Source organism: Chiroxiphia lanceolata, assembly GCF_009829145.1.
Source record: "Chiroxiphia lanceolata isolate bChiLan1 chromosome W unlocalized genomic scaffold, bChiLan1.pri scaffold_40_arrow_ctg1, whole genome shotgun sequence".
Classification (NCBI taxonomy): Eukaryota; Metazoa; Chordata; class Aves; order Passeriformes; family Pipridae; genus Chiroxiphia; species Chiroxiphia lanceolata.
The window spans coordinates 622,421-636,496 of NW_022476499.1; the positions used below are offsets into that span (position 1 = coordinate 622,421).

At 51.8% G+C, this 14,076-nt stretch overlaps 1 pseudogene; it reads right to left on the minus strand.

The window, feature by feature from the left end:
- Positions 1 to 905: 905 nt before the first annotated feature.
- Positions 906 to 1,859, minus strand: LOC116781320 (annotated as a pseudogene).
- Positions 1,860 to 14,076: the final 12,217 nt, after the last annotated feature.

The following is a 14,076-nucleotide window of genomic DNA, read 5'->3' on the forward strand; positions in this document are numbered from 1 at the left end:
TCTGGCCCAGCTCTGCACAGAGGCCCGACCCTGCAGCTGCAGAGAAGTCAGAGAGGAAAGATGTCAGGCAAACAAGTCAATGCAGAGTTCTTTATTTGGTTTAAGCAGACAGTGAGTACAATTCTCTATTTGTACAGCCTCTGGGCCAGGCTAGAAAGGCAAACACTGAATTGAAAATGGTGATTATATATATATATATAAAAATAGATATATATATATCTTCATATATGTATTTATATATGTAAAGATTTTTAGTGTGAACAAATTCTCATGAAAATAACACCCCTACCAGGAGCAAAAAATAGAGAAGATATGGTGGGCCTTTAATGAAGCCCATAACAGGACTGGCCTTTAATGAGGTCCATAACATGCAGAAGAAAGAGAGTTTATTGCTTCTGAAGAACACCCAGTTCTCAGTTTCCTCAGGGCATCCTTGAGCTCCTGGTTCCTGAGGCTGTAGATGAAGGGGTTCAGTGCTGGAGGAACCACAGAGTACAGAACTGACAGAGCCAGATCCAGGGATGGGGAGGAGATGGAGGGGGGCTTCAGGTAGGCAAAAAATGAGGTGGTGAGAAACAGGGAGACCACGGTCGGGTAGGGGAGGCACGTGGAAAAGGCTTTGCCGTCCTTGCTGAGAGGGGATCCTCAGCACAGCCCTGAAGATCTGCACATAGGAGAAACAATGAAAACAAAACAACCAAATATTAAACAGGCACTAACCCCAAGAAGCCCACAATTCACCATTTATACCTGTCTGGGTCAAATTCAATGGGTACACAGTAAATTAGAAGGTAGATACATAATAATATTTTATTGCACAGAAAATTATTGCAAGAACAACCTGATGACCTCCACGAAAAACCTGAGGAGGAAAACTGGGCCATTAAGGAGTCCCATTCTGAATGCTACACACCAGAAAACAGGCACTTTATTGCTCCTGAAAAGCATCCAGTCATCATTTTTCTAAGGGCTTCCTTGAGCTCCTGGTTCCTCAGGCTGTAGATGAGGGGGTTCAGTGCTGGAGGAACCACCGAGTACAGAACTGACAGGGCCAGATCCAGGGTTGGGGAGGAGATGGAGGGGGCTTCAGGTAGGCAAATGTGCCAGTGCTGATAACAAGAGAGACCACAGCCAGGTGAGGGAGGCACGTGGAAAAGGCTTTGTGCTGTCCCTGCTGAGAGGGGATCCTCAGCACAGCCCTGAAGATCTGCACATAGGAGAAAACAATGAAAATGAAACACCCAAACACTAAACAAACAGTAACCACGGTGAGCCCAAGTTCCCTGAGGTAGCCTGAGTGTGAGCAGGAGAGCTTGAGGATGGAGGGAACCTCACAGAAGAACTGTCCCAGGGCATTGCCCTGGCACAGGGGCAGGGAAAATGTACTGGCTGTGTGCAGCAGAGCATTGAGAAAGCCAGTGGCCCAGGCAGCTGCTGCCATGTGGGCACAAGCTCTGCTGCCCAGGAGGGTCCTGTAGTGCAGGGGTTTGCAGATGGCAACGTAGCGGTCGTAGCACATGATGGTGAGGAGGAAATACTCTGCTGAGATGAAGAAATAAAAAAAAAGAGCTGTGCAGCACATCCCTTGTAGGAGATGGTTGTGTTCTGGAGGGAATTGTGCATGGCTTTGGGGACAGTGGTGCAGATGCAGCCCAGGTCTGTGAGGGAGAGGTTGAGCAGGAAGAAGCCCATGGGGTGTGCAGGTGGTGGTCGCAGGCTACGGCGCTGAGGATGAGGCCGTTGGCCAGGAGGGCAGCCAGGGAGATGGCCAGGAAGAGCCAGAAGTGCAGGAGCTGCAGCTCCCGCCTGTCTGCCAATGCCAGGAGGAGGAACTGGGCCATGGAGCTGCTGTTGGACATTTGCTCTTCCCAGGGTATTTTGATCTGTTGAGGAGGAAAAGTCCTGCTGAGTTAGACCAGGCTTCTGCAGCCAAACATTACCCTCTCAGCCACCCCACTCTCAGGCTCTCTCTCCTCTCTCAGACCTCCCTGCAGCTCCCTCCCCTGAGCTCTGCCTTTTGCTGGCTGAGGGACCATTGGAAGCAGGAACTCTGTGATGGGCTCCCAAGGACTCCTTCTTGCTCTGCTGGAGAGGGAACTTGGAATGCAGGGTGATCTCAAATTAAATGTACTCGTGATACATCCAAGAGCTTCTCAGCTTTGCTGTTTGCAATTTGCCCAAATGAAGGACTGAGCTGAGGGAATTCTTTGGATTTGTTCACCCACTTGCACCTGCCACACTTAGGAGTGGTTGTGGAGTTTGAAATCCCTGACATTCCTATTGCACTGCAGGTCAAGTCTTGGGTTCTGAGGGGCACAGGGACGGTCCCTTAGTGCAGAGAGAAGAGCTGCTCTGCCCATCAGTCCTGGGCTCAGCTGCCCTGTGCTGGCAGCTTGGAGCTGGAGGAGCATCACACTCAACTGTTCCCCTCCAAAGAAACTACCAGAGATCCAGGAATCCATGTCCAAAGAACAGACTGACACACTCCTCACCTTTTCATCTCTCCCCTCCCAGAGTGAGACACAAAATGTTCCTTGCAGCTGCCCAGAGCATTTCATGTATTTAGCACTGAGGAGTTTTCTCCATGGGGATCCTGTGCAGCACAGAGATCCCATGGCAGAGCTGTGCCCTTCTGGAGGGCACCTGCAGCCCTGCAGGACACCCAGGCAAACAGCTGAATCCCCTGAAGGTGCCTGGAGGGCACTTGGGCACTTGGCTCCCACAGACACATCCCCACAGCAGCACCCAAAGGGTTTGTGTTGGACAGGAATCTGCCCCCCCAAAACCCCGCACTGGCTCAGAAAACCCACTGGTGAGAACAAGGAGAGCCAGGCAGCAGGGGATGGCAGTGAAATGCCACAGTGCTGCTGCCAAGGGAGGAGGGACACAGAGAGACAGCTGGAAATCAGGGCCTGTCCTTGCCTGGGCTCTGGCTGCTGCAGGGCAATGCACAGCAGCCCCCGTGGGCCTGAGGGCACAGGCTCTGCTTCGGCTGGGAAAGGAGCCCAGGCAGGAGCTGCTCAGGGAAGGGGTCTGTGCCACAGGGACAGCAGGGAGGGGCCCACATCCCCCTGCCCAGCCCTTGTGGCAGCAGCTGCCTCTCCCTGCCTGCCTGTCTCTGGGTGAGGAGCTGTTCCTGCCAGCAGCCCCTCCCTGTGCCCAGCTCAGCTCCCTGCCAGTGCTGCCAGAGCCATCCCCAGCCCAGTGCCCAGGGGCAGCTCTGCCTGGGCAGGGGCTGCAGAGCAGATCCCAGACCCCCTGCGGTGGCTGGGAAGGGGGAGGTGTTCTGGGGGATGTGCTTCCTGAGAAGGGCCCTGGAAATGGAGGAGGTGGAGCTGAAGCTGTGAGGAGCCCTGACCTGCAGCTGAAGGGCCCTGCCCAGCCCTGCCTGCCCTGCCCTGTGAGGGGTCACTCCTTCCACCCACCCTTCTCCCTGCAGGGCCGTGGCAGCTCCTTGGCCGGGCTGAGAGCTGAGCCTGGCAGGCAGAGTCCCTGCCCCAGCACACAGAGCCCTGGGGGCAGGACCCTGCTCTGCCCACAGCCCTGGGCACCCCTGGCTGCACCCCCACCTTCCCACCCCACAGCCAGCCCTGCCACAGGGAACCTTCTGGCCCTGGGCCTCTGAGGGGGCAGCAGCAAGTCCTGCTCTGCAGCAGCTTCTCCTGCTGCACCCCAGCAAATCCAGCAGAGCCATCCTGACAGCTCCTGCCACTGCTGCCATTTGGCAGCTGGCAGAGGCACTTGCAGCAACTCACCTGCCTGCTCTGCAGCCACAGCCTGACCCTGGCAAAGGGCTGGCAAGGTTCCTGCCCTGAGCAGCTCTGCCCTGTCCTCCCAGCCCAGGATCCCTTGAACCTCCTGCTCCCTTCTCCTCTCTGCCCTTGCTGCCTGCAGCTCCTGCCCTGCTCTGCCATATGGCCACTTCCCCTGCACTGCAGCAACTGGGAGAGTCCTGCTGAAAGATCCTGGAAGCTGTGGGATGTGCCAGCTTTAGGAGATGCTCCAGGAAGGCAAGTTAAACTTTCCCACAGCCAGAGAATTCTTCATTCAAATCCTGGGAAGGTTTCTCCTGTAGTGAGAGCTCAGTCACCTCCCAGCCCAGGCTGCCTCTCATCTCTCTGCCTTCTCTCCTGTGCCCTGGGTGCTGCAGGCAGTGCCCTCAGCCCTGCTGGGCTGTGCAGAGGAGCTGCTCACCAGCAGAGCTGTCTCTTTGAAGCTCTTCTTGCTTGCCAGAGCTCCGCTGCCTGTGTGCCAGGAGCCGGCCCAGCTCAGCAGCACAGCAACAGCCCCAGGCAGCCCTTTCTCTGCCCCTCTGGGCTCCCTCCAGCTCTCCCTGGGGCTCCAGGAGAACCTGCTGGCACACAGCTGAAGGAAATAATGATGGTCCTTCTCTCACCTGGGCACAGACACTTCTTTCAGCACTGTCATTTCTCCAAACAGACACAGAGTTAAGTTCAAGAGGCCCCTTTTCATGTCCCATCATTAGACAGGAAACCCAGACAGTGCCCAGGAGGGATCTCCTTCACCTGCACTGAGGGAAGGGACTCAGCTGAGTCAACAGAGGTGTCTCCTTGTGGCTCTGCAGACCTGGGGCCAGAAGGACACTCAGCTCCCTCCACAACCCCCATGGGCTGGGATTCCTCCTGCCCCACTTCAGTGGGCCCAAAACAGGCCCCTGCAGGTGACTCCTTGTCCCAGCTCCCCCAGGAATGAATGAAGACCAAAGCCAGGAGTGACCTGCTGGGACACAAAGCCCTGGTTCCTTCTGAGGGGCCAGAGGTGACCGAGATTCCTGCTGGGAACTGCAGGCTCCAGTGGAGCAGTTCCTAGGGACAGGGCAGCAGCTGTGGGATCTCCTTGGAGGCTGCTGGGACATTGCTTTGGCCAACTTCAGTGGCAGAAGGTACCCACATATAGGACAGGGGAACCTGTCACTGTTCCTTCTGTCCAGGGCAGCCCCTAGAGGTGTTCAGGTGACCAAATGGAGTCAGGTGGCACAGGGAGAGAGGTCTCTCTCCTTCTGTTCTTTATCAGGGTATTTTCTACATGTCCTCAGAGTACAATGGCAGTTGTCTCCTGGACATCCCTTCAATGCTGAACCTAATTAGGGCAGCTGAGCCTGGATTGAACAGCCAAAGAGGGCCTGTAGTGCCAGGGGAGGTGCCAGGGCTCTGCAGCACAAGTGCAGCAGCTGCCCTGGACAGCACAGGGCCTGTGCAGGAAGCCCATCCCCATTCCCAGCAGTTGTGGGACAGGCACCACCCAGGGCTTCTCAGACACATTGGGGCCTTTGGGGCAGGGAGTGAATCCCAGCCCTGCAGGGACACAAAGGCTGTCCCTTCTCTGCCCAGCCAAGGCTGGCCAGGCACGAGTCCAAATCCCATCAGCCCAGGCTGTCCACACTTGTTTCCTCCCCCTCTGCTGCTCTTCCCTCTCCATCTCTCACACATTCACATTTCAGCAGCATGTGCTGATCTCCTCAGGGATCAGGCCTGTGATTTTCCCCTTGGGCCTGAGTCCCAGCATGTCCACCCCCAAGGCCACTGTCAGCAAAGCCTCTGCACAGCCCAGCTCTCGGGGCTTTCAGAGCAGCTTTCCCCACTGCCAGTCTGTTCTTACCCCGGTGCCCCCGCTGAGGGGCTGCAGCCAGACAGGCCCCAATGCCCTGCGTGTGGGGCACAGGCAGGAGGAGCTGCAGCCCCAAGTCTCTCTTCATTCCACTGGGAGGCAATAACAGCCCAGACCTGCTGAGACAGTTCCCAGGTTGTAGGGCTGTGATGGGTTGGGAGAGAAGGCCAAGGAGACACAGGAGAGAAAAAGCAGGAGAGAGGTGTCCTCAGCAGGAAGGAGCTTCTGGACCTGTGGAGCTGCTCTAGGAGATGAAGAAATTGGGCGAACTTTTGTGGGTGAGGGTCAGAGGAGAGACTGGTTTGGGTGACCTTGTGGAGTGAGACAAAGAGCCCATTGAAGTTGGCTTTGATAACCCTGTAATTCACTGGAAAGGCACCAGGACAGGATGCAAAGAGTCCTAGAGGTTTGTACAGGGTGTTGGTGAAGAGAGCCCTTGGGACACAGGCCTTTAGAGCACAGCTGGCAGGTTGGTGGACAACAGGGAGGCTCATCTGCATCTGCTTCTGTCCAAGGGGAACCAAGAGGTTACCATAGAAACTGACTGTAGCGATGGGAATGTAGAATGGATGGTGGTTGCCATAGTGACTGACTATAGCAATGGGACTCTATAGTGGCTGCCATGGTAACCAACTGTAGCAATGGCAACGTATGATGGTTGCCATGGTAACTAACTGTAGCAATGGCAGTGTGTGATGGTTGCCATAGTAATCAACCGTAGAAATGAGAATGTATGCTGGTTGCCACGGTAACTGACCAGAGCAGTGGGAAGTATGATAGTTGCCATGGTAACTGACTGTAGAAACAGGAATGTCTGATGTTTGATATGGTAACTGACCATAGCAATTGGAATGTATGCTGGTTGCCATGGTAATTGACTGTACCAGTGGGAAGTATGCTGGGTGCCATGGTAACTGACCATACCAGTGGGAATTATGCTGGTTACCATGGTAACTGACCGTATAAATGGGAATCTATGCTGGTTTCCATGGTAACTGACTATAGCAATGGGAATGTGTGATGGTTGCCGTGGTAACTGCCCATAGCAATGTAACTATGATGGTTGCCATGGTAACTGACTGTAGCAATGGGAATGTTGGATGGTTGCCATGGTAACCGACCGTAGCAATGGGAATGTATGAGGGTTGCCATGGTAACTGACCATAGGAACAGGAATGTATGCTGGTTGCCATGCCAACTGATTGTAGCAGTGGGAAGTATGATAGTTGCCATGGTGACCAACTGTACAATGGGACTGTATGATGGTTGCCATGGTAACTGACCATAGTAATTGGGATGACTGATGGTTGCCATGGTAACTGACCATAGTACTTGGAATGTCTGATGGTTGTCATGGTAACCGACCATAGCAATGGGAATGTGTGATTTTTGCATGGTAACTGATCTTGTCAATGAGAATGTATGCTTGTTGCCATGGTAACTGATTGACGCTTTGGAAAGTATGATAGTTGCCATGGTAACTGACCCATGCAATGAGAATATGTGATGGTTTCCAGGGTAACTGACTGTAGCAACAGGAATGTGTGATGGTTACCATGGTAACTGACCGTAGCAATGGGAATGTCTGATGGTTGCCATGGTAACCGACCTAGCAATTACAATGTCTGATAGTTGCCATGGTAACTGACCCTAGCAACATGAGTGTATGATGGTTGCCAGGGTAACTGACCATAGTAATGAGAATGTACAATGGTTGCTATGGTAACCAACCATCGCAATGGAAATGTATGATGGTTGTCATGGTAACTGATCGTAGCAATGGGGATATATGAGGTTTGCCGTGGTAACTGACCATAGCAATGAGACTGTATGATTGTTGCCATGGTAACTGACTGTAGCAACAGGAATGTATGCTGGTTCCCATGGTAACCAGCCGTAGGAATGGGAATGTCTGATGGTTACCATGGTAACTGACCATAGCAATTGGAATGTATAATGGTTGCCATGGTAACTGACCATAGTAAAGGGAATGTATGATTGTTGCCATGGAAATCGACTGTACCTTTGAGAGGTATGATGGTTGTCATGATAACTCAGCGTAGGATCTAGACTGTATAATGGTTGCCGTGGTAACCGACTGTAGCAACGGGAATTTATGATGGTTACCATGGTAACTGACCGTAGAAATTGGAATATGATGGTTTCTATGGTAATTGACCATAGAAGTGGGAGGTATGATGGTTGCCATGGTAACTGACTGTAGTAGTGGGACTTATGATGGTTGCCATGGTAACTGACTGTAGCAATGGAAATGTATGCTGGTTGCAATGGTAACTGAGCGTTGCAACACAACTGTATGATGGTTGCCATGGTAACTGACTGTACAAATGGGAATGTATGATGGTTGCCCTGGTAACTGACCGTAACAGTGGGAAGTATGATGTTTGCCATGGTAACAGAAGGCAGCAACAAGAATGTATGATGGTTGCCATAGAAACTGGCCGTAGCAATAAGAATGTATGATGGTTACCATGGTAACCGACTGTACCAGTGGGAGGTATGATGGTTGCCATGGTAACTGACTGTAGCAACGGGAATGTATGCTGTTTGCCATGGTGACTGAGCATAGCAACAGGAATGTATGCTTGTTGCCATGGTAACTGACTGTAGCAACACAACTGTATGATGGTTACCATGGTAACTGACTGTAGCAACACAACTGTATGATTGTTGTCATGGTAACTGACCATAGCAACAGGAATGTATGCTGGTTGTCATGGTAACTGACTGTAGCAACAGGACTGTATGAGGTTTCCATGGTAACTGGCCGTGGCAAGGGGGCTCAGTGGCATTGCCGACGTCTCCCACTTCTGCAAATTGGCTTCTCCTTCAGCAGCCTCGGCCACTCGTCGTGGGGCCCCCACACAGCAGCTTCCCACCTCCGTGAGGTTCTGCAGCAGCCCAGGGTTCCTTTGGCCCCACAAGGTCCTGCAGTGTCCCGATGGCCCCTTGATTCCGTGAGGCTCCACAGTGTCCCAGGGTCTCCCTGCTTCCATGAGTTTCCCCAGTGTCCCAGATTTCCTTTGATTCCATGAGACCCAGATGTGAAGCCGTGGCCCCTTGATTCCATGAAGTTTTGCAGTGGCACAATGGCTCCTCTCTGCCGTCAGGTTCTGCACAGTCTCAGGGTTCCTCTGCTTTCAGGAGTTCTCACAGTGGCCCCTTGATTCCAGGACGATCCCAAACGTCCCAGGCTTCCATTGGTTCTAAGAAGCCCTGCAGGTCAAAATGACCCCTTGATGCCATGAGTTTTCACAGTGTCCCCATTTTCCCTTGGTTCCATGAGGACCTGCACTGTCACAATGGTCCCTTGATCCCATGAGGTTCCAGTCTCCCAGGGCTTCTTCATCTCCACAAGACTCCGCAGGGTCACAATGGTCCCTTGATTCTGTCAGATTCCACAATGTCCAATGATTCCTTTGCTTCCCTGGGCCCTGAAGAGTCAGAATGGACTCTTGATTCCATGAGTTTCCATGGTGTCAAAATGGCCCCTTGATTCTCTGAGGTTCCACAGCATCCCAAGATTCCTTTGCATCCACAAGGCCCAGTAGTGTCACAATGGCCCTTTGATTCAATGAAGTTCTTCAGTGTCACAATGGCCCTTTGTTTCTATGAGGTTCCACAGTGTCCAAGGATTCCTTTGGTTCCATGAAGCCCTGCAGTGACACAATGTTGATTCTGTGCCATTCTGCAGGGTCACAAAGTGTCATGTCCCTATTCCTTTTACCCTTGGGCCGTGGCACATGGCGCCCAATGTGGTTCCACAAGTTTCCTCAGTGTCCCAGGCTTCCCTTGGTTCCATGAGGACCTGCAGGGTCACAAGCACCCCTTGATCCCACGTGGTTTCCCAGTGTCCCAGGTTTCATTTTATTCCATGAGGCCCTGCAATGTCACAATGGCCACACAATTCCATCAGGTTCCCCAGTGTCACAATGGTCCAGTGATTCCAGGAAGTTCCAAAATGTCCCAGGGTTTCTTTGCTTCCGAGAGGTCGCCCGTGTCACACTGGCCACTTGATTCCATGAGATTCTGCAGACCCCAGGTTTCCTTCAGATCCATGAGGCCCTCCAGTGTCAGAATGGCCCTTTGATTCCATGAAGTTCCACATTCTCCCAGAATTCCTCTGCTTCCATGAGCTTAGCAGGGTCTCAATAGGCCCTTGACTCCATGAGGTTCCAAACTGTCCCAGGGTTCCTTTGGTTCCATGAGACCCTGAAGTGTCACAACAGCTCATTGATTCCCTGAGTTTCTCTGGTGTCACAAGGACCCCCTTGATTCCAACAAAGTCCCCGTATCTAAATTTGTTCTTTGCAAACTGCCCTTGCTGTCCCCTCCTGGCAGTGGCTTCATGGCCCCTGTCAGAGCCAGCCCTGTCCCTGCACTGACCCAGCTCTGCTGCCCCACAGATGCTGGATCAGGAAGGGAAGGCCCACGGTGGAGGGCAGTGCACTGGGACTCATCCTGGAAGGGACCTCGGGAGGTTTCTGGGCCAAACCAAAGAACAGCCAGTGGAGAAAGGGACACAGGGATGGGCAGTTTGTGTGCTCTGCCACCTCAGGGGGAGATGTAGAGCTACAGTGACAACCAGCCCATGTGGATTCTGTCCATATTTGCCCTTTGCACACAGTGAGTCACACACTGAAGTCACAAGTTCCCCCAATCCACAGGGCAAAGAAAAGGGAGAAAGTGAATGAATTTCTGTGCTGTGAAGAGCTAAATCTGCACTCATCCCAATATTCTGGGCTTACAGGACCTTTATCAAACACCTTCTGCAGCATCTGTTCACTGAGGAAACATCTGTGGTCCTCCAGAGCTCTTCCAGCTCCAGGCATGGGGCCCATCCCAAAGCTGGGGCAGCCAGAAAGCTGTTCTCATTTCCTGATTAGTCCTGCTCTGCTCAGGAAAGGAATCTCACACAAAAGGTTATTCCAGGTTCATTTATGTCACTCAAATGCAACCGGAGACTCCCCAGTTAGACTAAGTCTCTGGGACACACAAGATGGGCGTTACTGAAGAAGGGGGAATGGAAACAGGACATTTTTTCTAAAGAAAACATCAAAGCATAGAAAATAAAAAATGTACATAAGGAAAGACCTCATTGTTCATGGGAGTTCTGGCTCACAGTGGGAGCGTCATTGCAAACAATATTCTACAATTCAACATCACGGACTGTTCTGACCCAAAAATCAAATCCCCTGGAGGTACACAGAGTGTTTCCCCATTCCTTTGCATCATCCACCAAGTGCACTCAGGTCCTTGAGCAGAAACAATCCCATGGGTAGCTTTGCCTTTGCTCAAGGCAGGACTCATCCAAACTGTCCTCCCCAACATATTCCTCATATGGACCACAGGGATTTTATCCCTTTCAATGGTACAGAGAGGTTCTTTTTGGGCAGGGCCAGTTTAACTGGTAGAGTTAACTTACTAGGTTTTGTGATGCTTTAAAGCTTTCTGGATTATTTTTTTTTTTTTGAAAGCAGTTGTGTAGTAACTGTAGATGTTAATGTAGCTGCATTATATGCTACCCTTTAGCATAGTAGTTTACACAGACCCAACCCTATGACCCCAGTTTATATCAAACTTTCTAAATTCCTTCAGCGTGTTTAGACTTCTTTTCAAGATAGAATTGTAGAAAAACACCTCTATTGAACAACATCACACCCTAGGCCTGGACAACAAGATCCCACAACAGACAAAGCAACCTTCCAACCCAGAACTTTGGAGGCGCTCCAATGACTGTATGTGTTGTGAAGAAGAGAAAGATGAGGAAGAAGGGGTCCCAAAGACCCCAAACCCAATTCCCCAAGGGGCGTGCTGGGGGCAGAACTGGGCAGAACCAGGGGGTGGAGAGTTCTGGCATTGGACAGACCGTCTTCTAAAACTGTAGAACCATTGCCTGGGAGGGTGCATCGTGTGTGTTCCCCTGGGCCTGTGGACCTGATTAAAGGACCTGCTCTTTTGAGCAGATCTTAGACACTGAATTGGCCTGGAGTTTTCTCTCTTGAGCTTACAGGATTAACTACCTGGGTGGCTTTTGCTAAATGCACATCCCAAGGTTTGAAGGTCCCACTGCCCATTGCTGTCAAGGTGGTTTGGAACAGTCCACTCTACCATTCAACTTTCCCAGAGGCTGGTGCCTGACAGGGAATATGATCCATCCACTCCATGCTGAGCTCTCTGGTCCAGGTGTGCACAAAGTTGTGTTGGAAAAGAGTCCTGCTGTCCAACTCCAGTGTTTCTGGAGGGCTGTGTCTCCCCAGGACTTGCTTTTCCAGGCCCAGGATGGTGTTTTGGGCAGTGGTGGGAGGCACAGGGGGTGTTTCCTGCCATCCAGGGGTTGTGTCTACCATTGTCAGCACGTAGAGTTTGCTTTGGTGGGTTTGGGGAGTGTGCTGGGATCAATCTGCCAGGCCTGCCACATCTCTATTTCAGCCATCATCCCCCACCCCACAGGGCCTTTACCCTCTTGGCCTCTGATGGCAGCACATGTTTCCCAGGTCTGGAGAACCTGGCAGTTGGTGTCCAGGGTTAAATGCACCCTTTGATCACAAGCCCAGCTGGATGTTGCACCTCTTCCCTCAGGACCTGAGGTGTCCTGGGCCCAGTGAGCCAGGAATAATTCACCTTGTGTTGCCAGTCCAGCTCTAACCTGAGACACTTTCCTCTGGTCAGTCCCATTCCCCTGTCCATTGTTGGATGTCACTCAGGAGCCCAACTCTTGGCTCCCTGTGCATCTCCAGGATGGACTTTCACAGCCAACCTCTCGACCCAGGTGGCAGGAGGGCCTACCCTGATAAGGCCTAAAATCCCATCAGACAATGCCAACAGTGCCAGCTCTCATGCAAGGTGTCTGTGAGATCTGCGAGTTACCCGTGGCACCATGGGAATGGGTTTGGTGTTGGACGATGCTCAAACCAGCCTGGTTCACCCAACTCCAAACACACATCCTGCTTTTGGAAGTTGGATGGGACAGAGAAGTTGGTAACTGGCCTGTCCATATGTGAGGTGCAGTCAATCACTTCCTACTAGAGAAGTCCAGTCCCTTTCATCCAGGCAGGTTCTTCTAACACAGCCCTTCTTGGGGTAGATGTGTGGAGATTCCTGCCTTGGGTGGGGACGCCCTCCAAGGACACTCCTCAAGGCTGAGCAAAAGAAACCTCCCCATGATCATTGGTCTGGGTGAGTTACGTCAGATCTCTACGTAATAATAAGTTCTTTTGACTAGTTTTAATATAATTGTTTCAATAATTGCTTCAACATAGTGCACTATCCGATCTTATACTGTACTACTAGTAGACTTAGCCTTTATACTGTCTAGTAAATAATTCTGGTTAAGATTTTCTGTCTGATCATTTGTAAGAATAAATGATTCATTTTATAGAAATATTCTCATTTTGCCAATCATTAAAACCTGTGGGACAAAAGCAGTTCAGTCCCACTTCTGTAATTCCTTAAATTTAATTTGTTGACAAAATCTGAGGCAAAAGATTGGATCCCTTATTCCTTGAGGCTCCGCAATGGGACAATGGCTCCTTGATTCCAGGAGGTTGCACTGTTTCCCAGCGTTCTTTGGCTCCCTAAGGCCCTGCAGTGTGACAATGGCCCACTGATTCCATCATTTTCCCCAGTGTCACAATGGTCCCTTGATTCCATGAGATTCCGCAATGTCTTGTTAGTTCCCTTTGGTTCCAGAAAGTTCTGGGATGTCACACTGGCTCCTTGATTCCCTGACATTCCACAAATTCCCGGGGTCCTTTTGATTCCATGAGGTTCCACAGTGTCCCATGTTCCCTTTGGTTCCAGGAGGCCCCAGTGTATTCCAATGGCCCCTGGATTCCAGGAGATTCCACAGTGTCCTGGGGTTCCCTTGTCTCCCTGACTTTTGGCAGTGTCCAGGGTCCCTTTGTTCCCAGGAGGTTCCTGTGTTTCCATCAGGCCCTGCCACGTCCCAGACTCCCTTTGGTTCCATGAGGTGCTGCAGGGTCACAATGTCCCCTTTGTTCCATGAGGTTCCGCCACGTCCCAGGGTTCCTTTGGTTCCATGGGATTCCACAGTGCCAAAACTTTCTGGTTCTTATCCTCCCAAAATTTCTGGGCCCATTCTATCCCTGCCTGGGATGGAGCACCATTGTGTTTCTGCAGGAATGGATCCATGGCCATCCTGCCACTGCCCCAATTGAATGCTGCAGAAACGTCACTGCAGGCCTGACCCTGGATGCAGGAACAGTCTGGGAACTCCAGGCCTGCTGACATTCAGCAGAGCCAGTCAGGGTCCCAAAGAGCACAAGGGATTGACTGCAACCCCTGCAGTTCTCTGCCATTGCTGGGGACAAATGCATCAACTGCCAGGAGCTCTGCAGAGCCCTGACAGTGCCACTGCAATCCCAAGCTGCATTGCCCGGCTCAACCCTCAGCACAGCCAAGGCC